This window comes from Canis lupus, chromosome 3 (genome assembly GCF_003254725.2).
Source record: "Canis lupus dingo isolate Sandy chromosome 3, ASM325472v2, whole genome shotgun sequence".
Classification (NCBI taxonomy): domain Eukaryota; kingdom Metazoa; phylum Chordata; class Mammalia; order Carnivora; family Canidae; genus Canis; species Canis lupus.
Genome location: NC_064245.1, coordinates 72,061,959 through 72,079,962, shown reverse-complemented (window position 1 = coordinate 72,079,962; position 18,004 = coordinate 72,061,959). Strand labels below are relative to the sequence as shown.

The 18,004-nt window shown below is 41.0% G+C and overlaps 1 long non-coding RNA gene across 1 annotated transcript; it reads left to right on the top strand.

Moving 5' to 3' along the window:
* Positions 1–4,618: 4,618 nt before the first annotated feature.
* Positions 4,619–14,684, top strand: LOC125754890 (uncharacterized). The gene is made up of 2 exons (XR_007409940.1): positions 4,619–12,803; positions 12,886–14,684. It is a non-coding gene; the product is annotated as an uncharacterized LOC125754890 (long non-coding RNA).
* The last annotated feature ends 3,320 nt before the right edge of the window (positions 14,685–18,004 follow it).

Sequence of the window (18,004 nt, the reverse complement as noted above, 5' to 3'; positions counted from 1 at the left end):
ACTTTTCCAAGGTCACATTACTCTTGAAAAGGATTTTATTCTTAGACCACTCTCTCTCTAGATTTTATTATTTATTTAAAGATTTCATTTTTAAGTGATCTCTACACCTAACTGTGGTGTCTAAATAGAATATCTCTCAGGGCGCCTGGGTGGCTTAGTTAAGCATCCAACTCTTGATTTCTTGCTCAGGTCATGACCCCAAGGTTGTGAGATTGAGCCCCTGGGCGATGAGACTGCTTAAGATTCTCTGCCGCCCTTCACTCTGCCCGTCCCCCTCCTCTAAATACATACATACATACGTACATACATACATAAGGTGTCCCATCGATCGGATGGGGGCACCCAAATGTAGGGCAATGATCTGGTGGGAGCCCATGGTATGGGAGGTGAAAGAACTCACCTGAGACAGAAGAAAGGAGATAGAAGTTTAACGAATATATCACAAGGGAGTAGTGGGCAGGACAGCAGAGGAGAGGCTGTCTGCCATGAGACAGTAGGCAGGGGCGAGATTTAAAGGGGGGATGTAAGGAGGTCTGATGATGTATGGAAGTCTCCCTTTTCTGGTAAATGTGCCTGGTTGTAAGTAGCCCATTGGTTAGTTAAAGCCTATGGATATATAGTCCTTTCTACATTCCATTACTCAAGCCTATTTGCCTAAAAGTGGCCTCTACACTAATGCGGGGCTTGAACTTATAACCCTGAGATCAAGAGTCACACATTCTACTGACTGAGCCAGCCAGGTGCCCCTTTGTCTCTATAGTTTTTAATCTTTTTTATTCTGGTCTTTGTACAACTATGCAATCAAGTATCTTTTCCATATTAAACAGGTTAGCAAATGGTATTTAAAAAATGAGAAAAAAATTGGATGCAGGGATACATCAGGAGTGACAAATTATTTAAACAGATGCGATACTTCTCATTAATTCATCCAACAAATATTTGAGCTCCCGCTACATGCCTTGAATTGTTCTGGACGTTGAGAACAAAGCATAAGACAAAGAGTCTCTGCCCCCCCTAGATTTTACAACCTAGTATGGGAGGCAGATTATAACAAGTGAAAAGTGTAGTTTTATGCGTTCGGTGCATTGGGTAATGTGAGTCCTGTGAAGAAACATAAAGCAGAATGAGGAGCAAGTGACAGGCGGGGAACATGGTTGTGTTAAAGTTGTTCAGGGAAAGACACTCCAGTAAGACGTCATTTGAGCAGTGATCAGAATTAAGACAAGAGGAACAAGGGACAAGAGGAAGAATGTTCTAGGCCAGGGGGAACAGAAATGCAATGGCCCTGAGGCAGTGTAGGGCGTGGCACATTCAAGAGAATGCCCAGGGGCCCTGTGCTCGGAGCGGGGAGAGCTGGAAAGAGGAAGGCAAGGTCACACAGGTTGCTGGGCCCAGCTCCTGGTGGAAACTGCTCTTCAAAACGCCTCCTTTTTAAACGGACGTGTCTTTATCAAGCTAATATTTACAGAGCCAGGCCTTGGGGAGAGGGTTGTGTTGAAAGCCACTGTGTATGCGTGTTTCAATATGTTAACAAGTGCCACAGGATTTGCTTTTTCTTCCCCTAACTGCTTCTTGCTGTTAGAATGTTAATCTGGCTAAATCCATTCAGCTTCAGACGTTTGGAAATCAGTCACCTAGTGCTTGAGGCCGGAACAGGAGACCCACTTACACATCTCAAGCAAAGCAGGTGAGGGGAGGGCACTCCCTCGGATCCAGATCAGGTGCAGAAACCAAAGCGATTGTTCAGCCAAAGTTTCAGGTTGGTTTCTAAAAATAAGGATCTGACTCACCCTTTCCTCAAGCGGAGAAAGCTTTATTCCTTTTCCCTCCGCAGCTCCTGGTTGGTTAACTCATGTCTTAGCAGCTGCGTGGGCAGGTTGTCATAGGTGGTGTGGCAGGGAGGGAGAAAAGCGAACTGGCTCTGAAGTCAGATCTAAGTCAAATCCTCCCTCGCCGAGAGAGAGAGAGAGAGAGAGAGAGAGAGAGAGAGAGAGAGAGATTGAGAGTTTTAACCAATTTACTTCTTTGAGTTTCAGTTTCCTCCTGTAAGAGGGGGGCATTAACACTGGATTCGTTTTTCTGCTGCTGCGTAACACATCAGCACACATCTAGAGGATTGGAACAACACCCATTATTACCTCACAGCTGTGCAGGTCAGAAGTCCCAGATGGCGTAACTGAGTCAGAGCCTCCCAGGCTGGAATCCGGTATCTCGGCTGTGCTCTCACCGAGAGCTCAGGCCCCCTTCTACGTGCATTCCTGTTCTTGGCAGAACTCAGTTCCTTGCAGGTAGTTGTCAGACTGAGGTCCCTGTTTCCTTGCTGGCTGTCAGCCCGGGGGTCCCCCTCAGCTCTCTCAGACTGCCCACAGATTTCTCTTCCCGTGGCCCTTCCATCTTCAAACCAGGGCCTACGCATCAGGTCTTTCTCACATTTGGGGTGTCTGGGACTTCTGCTCTCGACCGTTTAAGGGATCTCTGCTTTTCAGAGCTCGTGTATTCAGGTCAGGCCCACCCAAATAATCTCCATATCTTAAGGTCACCTGTGCCATATAACATGCTATCATCCACCAGAGTGAAAGCGCATCACATTCACAGGTGCCAAGGATCAGGGCAAGACACCTTTGAGGGTCATCTTAAAATCTTTGCCTACAACAAATGCCTTCCTCAGAAAACTTCCTTGAGAATGAGAGATAATGTATATGTGTAAAATAGTAGACAATTAACCTTGCCACTGTTACACATAAGGACCCCTTTGGAGGAAGGTACAGTATAGGTAAGTTTCTCAGCTGAGTGAATCAAGTAGAAGACAAAACTATACTGTCTATGGTACATATTATTATCTTTCTCATATTTATAAATGTTAAAATAGTACTTTGAACATAATAAGTGTCTTTATCAAGCTAATATTTACAGAGCCAGGCCTTGGAGAGAGGGTTGTGTTGAAAGCAACTGTGTATGTGTGTTTCAATATGTTAACAAGTGCCACAGGATTTGCTTTTTCTTCCCCTAACTGCTTCTTGCGGTACTTTGAACATAATAAGTGATCTCTGTTTTTTAGAGAAAGAGAACATGCTCTTGCTAGCAGGGGGATAAAGTGGTAAGGGGCAGAAGGAGAGAATCTTTTTTTTTTTTTTTAAGATTTTTAATTTATTTACTCATGAGAGACACCTCCCCCCCCCACCCCCCACCCCCCCACCCCCACACACACCCAGAGACACAGGCTCCATGCTGGGAGCCTGACATAGGACTCAATCCTGGGCCTCCAGGGTCAGGCCATGGGCTGAAGGTGGCGCTAAACCGCTGAGCCACCCTGGCTGCCCGAGAGAGAGAATCTTAAGCAGGCTCCCTGCTCGGGGAAGAGCCTGACCCAGGACGCAGGGCTCAATCTCACAACCTGAGATCATGACCCGAGCTAAAATCAAGAGTTGAACACTTAATGGACTGAGCCACCCAGGTGCTGCAAGTGATCTCTGTTTTAATTGGAGCATTGATTTGATGACTTGATTTGGAAATACTATTTGATCTAATTTAACAAAGAGAGATTGAGTTTCTCCTTTTTCTTCTGAGTGCATTACATCTCTCTGCTTTATCAACTCATTTTGGCAAAGCTGTTACCCTTCCTCTTCCTTCTCGTGCACTTTGTGGTGAGTTTATCACCATAGGACCATAAGCTCAGGCTTTTATAGTATAGATACCAGCTGAATTCTGGGAGTTGGCTGAAGTCACTTTAAAATAGGGAAGGAGGGGGATCCCTGGGTGGCGCAGCGGTTTGGTGCCTGCCTTTGGCCCAGGGCGCGGTCCTGGAGACCTGGGATCTAATCCCATGTCGGGCTCCTGGTGCATGGAGCCTGCTTCTCCCTCTGCCTGTGTCTCTGCCCCTCTCTCTCTCTCTCTCTCTCTCTCTCTCTGTGTGACTATCATAAATAAATAAAAATTTAAAAATAAAATAGGGTAGGAGGGCAGCCCCGGTGGCGCAGCGGTTTCGTGCCGTCTGCAGCCTGGGGTGTGATCCTGGAGACCCAGGATCGAGTCCCACATCGGGCTTCCTGCATGGGGCCTGCTTCTCCCTCTGCCTGTGTCTCTGCCTCTCTCTCGCTCTCTCTGAATGAATAAATAAATAAATCTTTAAAAATAAATAAATAAATAAATAAATAAATAAAATAGGGAAGGAATGGCCTCTGCACATCACATCCACAATGAATTCATTTCAGCTATGACTATTTTGGTTGACTGTATTAAAGACAACCAAGGCATGGTTTTCACACTGATGACATCACATAGTTTTCACACCATGACATCATAAGGCACAAGGCAGCATCTTTTATAAAGAGCGTAAGTCCTAGAGCCACACTGCTAGGATTCAAATCCTGTCTCTGACATTTGCTTTCTATGTGGCCTTGGGCAAGTTACTTAATCTCTCTGTGCTTAGTTTTCTCATCTGTAAAACATCATTTACTTCATAGGGTTGTGGTGAAGATTGAATTAAAGATTTATAAAGTGCTCACAACAGGGCCTGGTGTGGAGAAGTACTTACTATATGAAGTGTTTGCTAAGCAAATACATTTGGCCCATCTCCACTTTCATCAGAGCTACTAAGAAGTAGCAAAAGTGAGTTACTTAAAGGCTTCTTTCTTCTTCCCCTGCCTAACCTACTCTCTTATAAGACTGGCATGGATTTTTCAAATTGTGTTTTATTTATTTACTTACCGAATTAGCAAAATTTGCATATCTACAAAACTTAAAAGAATGCAAAAAAGAGAAACAGTAAAAAGTTTTTCTTCTATCCTAGGTATCCGTACACTGAGCTCCCTGAAGCAGAGCTAGGCTCTCATGTATCTTCCTGAGATAGTCTATACATAAACTATAGTATAAATGCTTCTATGATAATATGTTATACAGACATTTTTCAGATATGTTTTTAACACAGATGATAATACTGTATTCTGTTCAGAACCTTGCCATTCAGCAGTGTCTTGTGGAGATCCTTCCATATTAGCACATAAGGAGCTGCCTCATTCTTTTGATGACAGTAGAGTATTCCACTGGAAGGGTACACCATATTGATTCAACAAGTCTTCTGTTCAACCAGTCCTCTGTTGAGTCCTCTGATGAACATTTCATTTTCAAACTTTTCTATTATAAATAATACTGTGATTAATACCTTTGTACATATGTCATTCTGCACATCAGATATACAGGATATCTGAAGGATAAATTTCTAGAGGTGGAATTGCTTGGCTAAAAAGTATGTGCAAAAAAAGCATATGCAGTGTTGACATCTATTGCCAAGTTGTCTTCCATGGCAGTTGGACCAATTTAAATATCTTTCTACAGTATATGAGTGCCTGTTTTCCCAATCCTTTCACCAAAAGAATGTGTTATTCTAAAGTTTTTATTTTTCTTAATTTTTAAAAATTTTTAATTTTTTAAATTTATTCATGAGGACACAGAGAAAGGCAGAGGGAGAAGCTGGCTCCCTGCAGGGACCCCAATGGGGGACTCAATCCCAGGACCCAGGGATCATGACCTGAGCCAAAGGCAGACACTCAACCACTGAACCACCCAGGCATCCCTAAAGTATTTATCTTTGCTATGGACTTTAAGCTTGGCTTTGACACTCTGGTATCAATATGGTCATTCACATTTACTAGCAAATATAGCAGCATTTAGGGATGTTCTTATTTATAGTCATGGTAGTGCAGATAAATGGACCTCTAGAAACCAGGATTCTTTAAATTAAAGGCTAAATCTGGCTTCTGTCCTATTCTCTGTGGTAACAGGCTAGCTGTCCGTGCAATATTGCAAGGAATTTTTGAGGACATTCAGCTAAGAATGAAAATATCTGTTCTGGTTGCCTAGTGTGGATCCCCTAAGGTTCATGTGGGATTGGGACATGTAAATGGTAGAACATTTGCTATTTTTGATAATGGACTTCAGGCCCTCTCCTTCCAAAGATGGCTCTCAACAGATATAACAGAGCTCTCTGTGTTCAGAAGCTAGAGCAATGACAATACCAAATTGCTTGAGTATCACCTATCAACAGTGTGCAGAGTCAATCAGGAGAATGCTGACGTCAGTGAATCTCTATCTGCATTCAACAATATGGCACCTCTAGGACTAACTCTTTCCTGCTGAGAAGCAGCATGTGTCTCTGCCCAGGAGGGGCCAGTGGCTGCAAATATAGTTAGCTAGTGAAAGACATTTTCTTCCTTGGAATATTACTCAAAGCTACTCAATCCTGGTAATATGATACTGTACAATATTCATGTGATAATTAACTATGCAATACTATAAAGGTGATTTTATGTACCAAAATATGAGCAATTTTGTTAATTTGGGGACATAATTAGGGGGAAGGGAAACAACAAACCTAGATGAAACCACCTTTTTGGGGATACCTGGGTGGCTCAGCGGTTTGGTGCCTGCCTTTGGCCCAGGGTGCGATCCTGGAGTCCCAGGATTGAGTCCCGCATCAGGCTCCTGGCATGGAGCCTGCTTCTCCCTCTGCCTGTATCTCTGCCTCTCTCTCTCTCTCTCTATGTCTATCGTGAATAAATAAATAAAATCTTAAAAAAAACTTTTTTTTTTTTAAGTAATGAGATTTGAATTAAAGATCTTACATATTAGAATTATGTACAGCCATAGTTTAGGTCTTTTTGTACCTCAGCCTTGTCTGATAAGGACTTAGCAGTTTTTGGAAAATTTGTCTTTGAACTGAGATTCATATATTTGTTTTGAATCTCAGTCCAAGTTGGTTGGAAGTTTGCTAGAACTAGGTCTGAAAGTTTTTTCTTTCTTTTCCTTTATTTTCCAGTAAAAATGTGTTGATATTAATAAGGAGATTCCAATAAAGAAGAAAGTTGGGAACCACAGATCTAGAACTTTCTGATAATATAATGGGCCTCTTCGTGAGGTAATAGTAGTGACATCTAAAAGATTGATGGGCATGTATTTAAGGTAGAAAGCCATTGGTACCTGCTTAACATCTGGTGATGAGCAACTGCATTGGCTCAGGGGAGGTTTTGGGTGGCTATTCTTGCAGACACATTTATAACAATTGACCTCTCAATCTGACCCTACCATCCAGGGTAAGCTTTGAGTGGAGGATTCAGATAAGCCATTGTGGGGCTATTCAATCTATTTGAAAGGGTCTGTGCAACAGTTAAGTACTTCCTGTGAGGCTCTGTATTCTGGGAGGTTATTCTGACAGCACTTCCTTTTGAACACAGTTATAGTGTGTTGGTGGTGGAAGTAGCTACTACTCTGAAAGCAGACAGACTTTACCTTCCTATAGAAAAGGATCACTGGGATGTTGCTTTGTCTGTTTTGCTGCTAACAAAGGTGGATCCTTGGAAGAAAGAGCAGACATCCTTGTAGCATCAAACTTGAAAGTCACTAGTGGTTGGATGGGAAGATTTCGATTTTATGATTTCTCTTGATATTGTAGTTTTAAATGATGATAGCTATTATGAATTGTGATCAATCTATATAAAAGGACTACCCTGGACTCTTTCAAAAAAGCAGTCTAAACGAGGGACCCCAGTGGTCCTCATGCAACATTGGTTCATTTTAACCAGTGCATCTATTTAATCAACATAAAAATCTCACATCCTGCTTTAAGATTATTTGAAATTTTGAGATAAATTATGCATTATCATTAAAAGTATATAAAGTCAATAATAATGTTAGAATATGGTATTAACAGCTACATGCCACCATTCCCTACTCGTACACTGCCCTCTGCTTAACCCACATGAGTCAGAGAAAAAAATACTCTCTGAATTTAGGAGCATTATTAACCAACCATAGAAACCACCCTGTATAGCTGTTAATCCTAAGTCTCACCAAATTGCTGACTCCTTATGTTGGCATGCTCTTATGACATAATGCTTTTCAAGGATATTTTGAAGATGGATTTCCTTTATCTCTGGTCTTTTGTGCAAACAAAATTTCAACTTGGCCTAGTTGTTTGTCACAGAGGACTCCTAAATCCCAAACTAATCCAGTGGTTCCAGCTTTTGGTGTTTCAGACATTCTCTGAAACAATTACAGAATTCTTGGAAAAAACTTCTGTTTTCAGATAATGTTACTCAAAATGAAAATAGCCTTTCACCTGTTTATAAAATTGGAAAAGCTATTCAGATTTTAACTTGAAAATGCAAAGAAACTCAGTTGGAGAAATGTATGTCTCAACCAGACTAATAATTTATTTGCTTTTCAAGCTACCACAGAAAGACAGATGGAACATTGCCCATCATGAGGAGAGAACATATCCAATCCATCTCTGAAATCCTTTTTTTATTTTTTAAGAGCATGAGAGAGCACCCACAAGTTGGGGGGGGGCGGCAGGTAGAAGGAGAGGGAGGAAGAATCTTGAGCAGGCTCTGCTCCAATGCCTGGAGTGAAGCCTGACATGGGCCTCTGTCTCATGACCCTGAGGTCATGACCTGAGCCGAAATCAAGAGCCAGAGGTTTAACCCACTTAATCATCTAGGTGCCCCCAATCTCTGAAATCCTAATAATATCAGCAAATAATTCCACAGAGCCCATCATTTCTACTTCATTCATTCACTTCACTTGAAATAATAAAGAGCAATCATATCCCCTGGTCTATTATCTGAAACAAGTCTAGAAAATGGAAAACCAACAACTACAGTTTCAATCTGTATCCATCAACATTGGGAACACCTTGCTAATAAGATTCAATTTTGTTATATGATCTGATATTGCCTCTCTCTAAAGCACATGCTAATAATAAGCAATCCACATGTTCAGAGTGTTTGAGACACCACCACCCATGAAAGAAAGGACCTAAAAAAAAAAAAGAAAAAAAAAAAAAAAAAAGAAAGAAAGGACCTCAGAAACTATATTCCTTTTGTCCCCTTGGATCTGTTCAATTTGTTTCTTTGTAAAAATAAAAATGGACATTTCTGTCCAGTGACCATTATATGTTTAATTTGCCAGTCCCTCTTCACCCTGTGGCTAGCCAGGTTCTGCTGAAGGTGTTATGCACTTGAAAGAGGTGATTGCTTGACTACAACCCACCACAATTGAAAAAACAGCCTGTACTCTAGTCTTCCTTTCACCTGGGAGCCTGTTTTCTTACGGACAGAATTCTGAACACTGGACAGGTCTCCCTGATAATGCCACAGACTATTTAAACCTAAAATGTCAGTGCAATTACCACCTTCCATAATATGTTTTCCAACCAATGTCTACATGGCTGTGCTATTGCTCACACTCTTTCTTTTGTGGAATTTTCACTTTCCTTTTTGGAAATCACCAACTCTGGCTGAAGCCATTTTTGTCTTGGTGTATGAGAAGAGAGCATATTTTTGGAGGTGTCCTTTTCCTTTCCCAGAACTATGTTTCCGCTCTTCTCTTTCCTCCCCTCTGCCAAGTACAGTCATCCTGCCTCCCAGATCTAAGGGCTAGTCCACGTAGGAGGTGCCACAGTTCTTTCTCAGAAGTCTTAAAGTTATGAGTCATGCCCTTCCTGAGAGCTACACTTATCTCTTCATTAGCCATGTTTTCTTTTTTCTGAAGACTTAACCTGTACAGACAGTTTTCTACATGAAGTCACTCTGGGTCCCTGGACTCCACTACACACGAGATACATACGCACGCCAGTTTATACCCGGATCTCAAGTATAGATCAAGTATAGATCTCAAGTATATATATACCCGGATCTCCTTTTTTTATGATTGCATGCCCTTCTCACCTCAACTTCTGCTCTGATTTTTTTAAAGATTTATTTATTTAATTTTTAGTGATAGGGAGAGGGGCATGGGGAGAGGGAGAAAGAGTCTTAAGCAGACTCTGTACTGAGCACAAGCCCGATGCAGGGCTAGATCTCCACCCTGAGATCACCACCTATGCCAAAACCAACCAAACCAAAGAGTCAGACACTTAACCAACTACACCACCCAGGCACTCTCTGATCTTTATAAGTCTTTGAAAATATATTTCTTAGGATTTTAGAGTTCTCTCATTTAGAAATTTTGCTATCGGATGCATCACCCTTGTAGAACCATGGTAGTTTGACAGCAGTGGGCAATATAAGTGTTGAAGAATTTATGATGGTCCACGGAAATCAGATCATGGACTCATAAAGGGAAAGCTTTGTTGGAAAAATTTCAGTCTCTACCTCTGTGATGGTTATGGATTTTATGATGGAAGTAGAGGTAAAAGTTTCTGAAAATTCCACAGAAAAAGGCTACTATTCTCACAAAGAGAGAAACAATAAAGAGCTCTCAAGAACACTGCTGATTAAAGGAATAGTAAAAAAAATGCCATAGGAAAAGCAGCAATCCTTTCAGAAAAGTGACTGTAGGTATTCAAGGTTATGAAAACCACAATTTGTAAAAGAAAGTACAACCAGAAAATATAAATAAGCGATATGTTCCTGAGATGTTTTATCTATTGTGGTTTATCTCTTTCATTAGATCAAAAATATTGTCATATCAAGTATCTCAGGTAGTCAAAATGTCAAAAAATAAGCATTTTGTGCAACAGCTATTAACTCTACTTATTATATTATGCTACCACTGATGTGGTAACCATATTGCTGAATTTAGGGATCAGCAGTGAGATCTTCAGAATAAAAAATATTGAGTTACAAATTAGTTTGCACTGCTTTTATTTTGAGAAACTTTTTTCTATTTAGATTCTTTCATGTGTAAGAAGAAAAATTGGAAAGTTTCCCGTCTTGGTATGTCCCAATTAATGAATCATATTAGAAATAGAACTTCAAAAACCATTAATTTATTCATTTTTTCAATAAACAGACAGTAAGTATGTATTTGGCTCAAGCCAGGCACTGTGCTAGGCACTGGGGTTACAGATGAAGTGGGAACAGACCTTGCCATTGAGGGCCACAGTCTAATGAAAATAGATAAGCAAACAAAAAAATTGGTGCAAAACAGAGGACTGTAGTTAATTCTTACTAAATGTATCAGAGTAGATGAGTTTTGAGCTGTCTTCAAGGATGATAAACAGTTTGCTTGATGGGCAAGAGAAGAAAGGTACTCCAGGCAGAAGGAACAGGATTTGCAATGATACCAGAGTATAAGAAAAAGCATAGCAAGAACAGGCAACAAGAGTTGCTTAATGTGGCTGGATCCCAGGGGATCTCTGGGAGATGAGGCTGGAGGGGCAGGCAGGGTCCAGACTATGGAAGGTCTTGACCCCTGCTAGGGAATTTAGGCTTTATCAAAGTCAGGAGAAACGGAAGGGTTTTAAGTAAGGAAGTGAAACGGTCAGATTCACATTTTAGGAAGATGGCTTTGGTGGCAATGTAGTTAGAGTAAATGGGGCAGGATTGGAGACCAGTGATTAGGAGGTTACTACAAGGGTTTGGGCAAGAATGATGATTACTCACACATATTGAGTGCTAATCATGTGTCAAGCACTTGACATGTTAACTAATATATTTTTATTTGTATTTTTATTTTTTTTTAGATAGGGAAGGGATGGGCAGAGGGAGAGGGAGAGACAGAGAGAGAGAGAGAGAGAATATCTTAAGCAGGCTCCATGCCCAGTGCAGAGCCTAACATGGGGCTCTATCTCAAAACCCTGAGATCATGACCTGAGCCAAAATCAGGAGTTGGATGCTTAACCAACTGAGCCACCCAGGTGCCCCTTTATGTTATCTCATTTAATCCTCACATTGATCCTATAAGGTAATATATTAGGATGGGTTAGGTTATGCTGTGACAAGAAACAACCCCAAGGGATGCCTGGGTGGTTCAGTTGGTTAAGCGTCAGACTCTTGATTTTGACTCAGGTCATGATCTCAGGGTTTTGAGATTGAGTCCCACATCAGGCCCCATGCTCAGTGTGGAGTCTGCTTGAGATGATCTCTCCTCCCTCTGTCCCTTGCCTCCTCCCACTGTACCCCACTCTCTCTTTCTCTCTAAAATAAATGTTTAAGAAACAACCCCCAAATAATTAACCAACATTATTTAAAACAATAAAAATAAGTATTTGCTCATGCCACACGTCCCATGTAGGTTGGCCAGGGGGCAATGCTCCTCATAGTCACACAGAAACCCAGAGTAAAGGGAGTTTTATTTCAATACATACCTCATAACTTCGAGACGGGATCATCATAGCAGTAGGAAGTGAATGTGGCTTATTGTCTCTGGGCTCGGAAAGCTTCTGCCCAAGTGTCACAGAGCCATAGTCAACCCCATAGTCAACTCCTTTCCAGGGAGGCAAGGAAGTGCAATCCTACCATGTGCTCAAAAGGAGAATCAGGAGTATTTATTTATTTATTTATTTATTTTAAAGATTTATTTATTTTAGAGAGAGAGAAGGGTGTGCATGGGTGGAGAGAGTGACAGAGAGAGAAGCAGACTGCTTACCAAGCACGGAGCCTGATGTGAGGCTCAATCCCCAAACCCTGAGACCATGATGTAGGCCCAAATCAAGAGTCAGATGCTTAATTGACTAAGCCACCCAGGCACCTAAGAATCAGGAATATTTAGACACTAGCACTAGCTACTATCATATCCTAGTTCTGAGTAGGAAGTAAAACCACACATTTCTGACCTCCTTTTAATGTGACTGTGTGACCTAATGTAGCCAATGAAATGGTGGAAGCTTTCAGAATTAGTGGTCTTTAAGAACTAAGAACTAGAATATAATTTGTCAGATTCTTGGCTTTTCCTCTGCCATGGTGACTGGCAGTATTCCAAATGGTGGTGCTTCTTTAGTCTGGATTCCAGAATAACAATAGATAGCAGAGCCCCATTGACTTCCAGTGGGCATGTAATATGAGGTGCAGTTGTTGGTCACTGAGGTTAGAAGGATATTTGTAACTGTAGCATTCTTAAAAGTCTCCACAAATAAGTTTTTTAAAAATTATTATTCCCATTTTACAGATCAAGAAACTGAGATTCAGAAAAGTCAAAGAATGTGCCCAAAGTTGCACCTAATAGGTGGCATAAAGCCAAAATTCAAACCCAGGCAATCTGACTCCTGAAACTGAGCTTCAAACTAGAGCTAGCAAGAGCCTGACTTAAAGCAGCAACAGTGGAGATGAACAGTGGGACTAGTTTAATGACATTTAAAAAGTAGTATCAAGATCTCCTGGATGATGATACCAGGATGGGGGAAAAACAGGTGTCTAGAATGATTCCGTTTTCTGACGTGGAAAAGGAAAGAGATGGTGACCAGTAATTCAAATGGAGAAGAGAATGGAGTGAGAAGGTATTAAATCTGGAATTAGACTCTTTTAGCACTTCACATTGTCTTCTGTTCTCTCTGGTTTCTCATAGCAGTTTGATTATTTCCACATATTGTTGCCCTATATGTTATGTGTTATTTTTCTCTGACTGCTTTCAAATTTTTCTCTTTATTTTATTTTTTTTTATTTTCTAGCAATCTGACAATGGTGGACCTAGGTATGTTTTTCTTCATATTTATATTGCCTAGGGCTCACTTTTTGGATTTGTGAAGTTGATATTTTCGTCAGATTTGCGATGTTGACCATTATTTCTTTGATTATTTTCTGTTCTATTCTTACTGTCTTCTCCTTTGGGACACCAATTACATCATGTCTGATACTGTATCACAGGTCTCTGAGGATCTATTCATTTTTCTTCAGGGTTTTTTTTCTGTTCTTCACATTGTATAATTTTTATCAATTGAACGTTATTTTTTTAAAGATTTTATTTATTTATTTATTCATGAGAGACAGAGAGGAAGAGACACAGGCAGAGGGAGAAGCAGGCTCCATGCAGGGAGCCCGATGTGGGACTCGATCCCTGGTCCCCAGGATCATACCCCGGGCCGAAGGTGGTGCTAAACCGCTGGGCCACCAGGGCTGCCCTCAATTGAACTTTAGAGGATTCTTCTGGAATTTTCCTTCTCCTGTTAAAACCCTTAGAGGATTTATTAATTAATTAATTTATTTATTTATTTATTATTGTTATTATTTTTTTAATATTTTATTTTATTTATTAATGAGAGACACACAGAGAGAGATACACACAGGCAGAAGGAGAAACAGGGTCCTTGCAGGGAGCCTGATGCAGGACTCAATCCCAGGACCCCAGGATCATGACTTGAGCCAAAGTCAGATCAACCACTGAGCCACCCAGGGGCCCCAAGAATTTTGTTATTTTATTTTGAAAGTTTCAAGAATTTGCATTTGCTTATTTTTGTATAGTTTATATTTTTCTTCTGAGATTCCTTATCCCCTATTTACCCTATTTATTTACTCATTAAGATCACACTTTCCTTTATTTTGAACACATTTGCCTTTAATTCGTTGAAAATACAATAGCTGCCTTAATGTCTTTGTTTACTAAATCTAGTATCTGAGTAATTTTAGGGTCAGTTTCTAATGTCTACTTTTGTTTTCTTATTTTTGCGCTTGTATAATAATTTTTCATGGTAACACCAGAGGATAAAGGTGATAAATTATAGAAATTTTAGACTCTGGATTCTGTTGTCTTCCTTTGAAAAATTTTAGTTTTTGTTCTAATAGGCAGTTAATCATTGGTTGCTCTATAGAGCTCTATCTTGCCCTATAGATATGGCCTGTGTGCTGCTCCCCCGGCCCCAGTGCACCGTCTGCCCTGTGAACTCCCCCCACCGGGCCCCTCTTACCCCACGCATGTCTGCTCCCCTCATTCTGTAGCGTTTGTACATAATAAAACAATGAAGTGGAAAAAAATTTTAGTTTGAAAAATTTTAGTTTTTGTTCTAGTAGGCAGTTAATCATTGGTTGCTCACTTTGAACTTACGCAGGTTTTTCTTTTTTTTTTCCACTTTGTTAGAGTAGATCTTCAGAAAAGCTCCTCTAATTTAGTGTGCTCAATCTTCAAACCATTTCCCCTGTGGATCTTGTCAAGGCTTAGTTTTAGGCATAACTAGGGCAGACCTAGGACAATAGGTCTTCCTCCAAGACAGTGACTCTTGAACTGTAGCATGTATCAGAATCATCTAAAGAGCTCATTAAAACACATTTCTGGGCTCCTTCCTCCAAGTTTCTGATCCAGTAGATCAGAGGTGGGGGCCTCAGAATTTGCATTTCCAGCAGCATGTCTAACAAACTTTCAGGTGCTGCTGCTGGTGGTTGAGGAACAATTATCCAAGAACTATTGCTCTAGAATATGGTCCTTATTTTTTTTTTAATTTTTATTTATTTTTTATGAGTGTTATTAACAAAATATTAATATGGCTTTCCAGTTAGGCTGAGCCAAAACTCTGATCACCTCTATTACTGCTTGAACTCTAATATCCCTGCTCACTCTTCAACCCCATAGAAGTCGGAAGAGGTTATACAAAATCATAAAAGTGGAGGATCAAAGATAGAATCTTGGGGGCACTGCCAATTTTTCATGGGTGGATGAAAGAGGCATATAAGGAGTGATCCAAGAAGCAGAAGAGCCCTATCCTGGAAGTCAATGGAGAAAAATTCTAAAAAAATATCTTGAATTCTTACTGTGTCTCCTCCACGTGCTAAGAGGTTCACAGAAAAAAAAAAATTAATATATTTCAAGCAACCCAATAATATAGTACTATTATCAATCCCATTTTATAGATGAGGATGAAGATGAAGAACCTGACCAGTTAAGTAACTTGCATGATGTTGTGCAGCTGATAAATGGCAAAACAGGACTTGAATCCGGGAATTCGGGCTCCAATACTCAGAATCCCCACAATGTGCTGCCTCATTGCAAAAATAGGAGACGATGACAAATGCCATCAGGCTGCCCAGGACAGAAAAGTGCCCATGGGATTAGGTACTAGGGCCACCAGTGAGCTCAGCAAGAGCTCACTGTAGTAAACAGTAGGTGCTAATTAACTGTTCAATTTTATCAGTTCCTGGGCTTAACCCTTTGTTTGAGCCAGCAGAGTACCACACACGTGGCATCTCCCAGCCCCTGCTTGCCTTATCTTCCTCCTCAGAAACCTAGGTTTTTGCTCAGCAAAAGGAAACTCACTCCCCAACTGCATTCAGGGAAGGGAAGATCTGTGCTTCAAGCTCCTAGGGGAGTGAAGAGAAGTGGGAGGTAACTACTTATAACTCACTAACTGGGCCCAGGCACAGATTTACATGCATTGGAACATATCATCAACTCAATTACCTATGCTCAGATTAGCCTTAGCAAGTCTTTAAGCTCTCACAGCTGTCTTCAGGTGTTCAGGGGATTATTATGAGGAGATGTTGATCAGCTGTTCTCCATGGCTCCTGGGGGCAGAACAAAAGAAAAGAGGCTTAAATGTCAGCAAGGGATTTAGATGTAAGTGAGAACTCTGTGAGGCAGGGAGGTCCTGTGTACCCAAGCAAGGGTTTCCAGCCTTTCTGTCGTATTTAGCCTAAATATTCCCTTCCCCACCACACTACCTCTTCCTTTGTTTTCTGACAAAAGAGACAAAAACAATAACAGCAAGTTCTTATGTAGTTCTTACTTCATGTCAGGCACTGTTATGGAGGTTTTTACTCATAGTCACTCTTCCAATATTCACCACAACACGATGAGATAAGTACTATTGCTGTCCCCATTTTATAGGTATGAAAACTGAGATACAGGGTGAATAACTTGCCAAAGGTCACATAGCCAATAAATGGTAGAGCCAATATTTGAAGCTTTATCCCTAAGTCCACCCTCTGAACCACTACCCTGTACTGTTAATCTGTATGTGTGGCACTAGAACAGAATTTAATATCAGGCAAAATAAGGGAGAAATTCTAGCTGGCAATTTGGCATGGAGGCTGTTGCAGATTGTTTACAAAATGACCCTAAGTGATCCACTCCTTGACTTTATGCCTATGTATAGTCCTCTTCCACACTGAATCCGTGCCATTCCAGTGACTGGCTTGGCCAACAGCATGTGATGGAAACAACTTTCTGAGACTTCATACTCAGGCCTTAAGAGGTCTGGAGCTTCTACTTTCTCTGTCAGAACCCAGCTGCCTTGTAAAGGACACTCTGTCTACCTGTAGAGAGGACACATGTAGAGAGAAGACTTGGAGGCTGAGAGGCCATGTGGAGAACAACAGAGGCACCTCAGCTAAGAGCCAGAACCAAAGTGGTAAATGAAGCCATCCTAGATCCTCTACTCCCAGCTGGATTGTCCCAGGAGACACCACACAGGCCAAGATGGGGTGAACTTGCTGAGCCCTGTGCAAATCCTAACTCTAAAAGGGTTGTGGTTTTATTTTTTAAAAGACTTTATTTATTTATTTATTATTTATTTATTTATTTATTTATTTGAGAGGGATTGAGAGCACAGTGAGAGAAAGAGCATGAGTGGGAGTGGGGGGCGACAGAGGGAGAAGGAAAGGCAGCTGATCAGGGAGCCTGATGATGTGGGGCTCCATCCCAGGACCCCAGGACCATGACCTGAGCCGAAGTCAGACACTTAACCAATTTAGCCATCCAGGAGCCTCAAGGGTTATGGTTTTAAGTCACTATTTCCTTTTTATTGTGGTGAAACACACATAACATAAAATTTATAATTTTAACCATTTTTAAGGGTATAGTTCTATGGCACTAAGTGGATTTGCATTGATGTGCCATCATCACACCATCCCATCTATCTCCAGGAATTTTTAATCATCTCAGACTGAAACTCTGTCCCCATCAAACACTGTTCCTTCCCGCCCCTGGTAACCACTATCCTACTTTCTGTCTCTATGAATTTAAGTCAATAGGTTCTAAGGTAGCACCATATAACTTCATAGAGATGCTGACAGATTTAATAATCTGCTTTTAGAACATATTAATGTGTTTCTTAGTTTATTAAATACCAGAGAGTTATATAAGTATCAGGAACCCTCCCAGAGCTTCAGTTTGCTGTGTCATTTGTACCTGTAATTCTTTTTTTTTTTTTAATTTTTGTTTATTTATTTATGATAGTCACAGAGAGAGAGAGAGAGAGAGAGAGGCAGAGACATAGGCAGAGGGAGAAGCAGGCTCCATGCACCGGGAGCCCGATGTGGGATTCGATCCCAGGTCTCTAGGATCGTGCCCTGGGCCAAAGGCA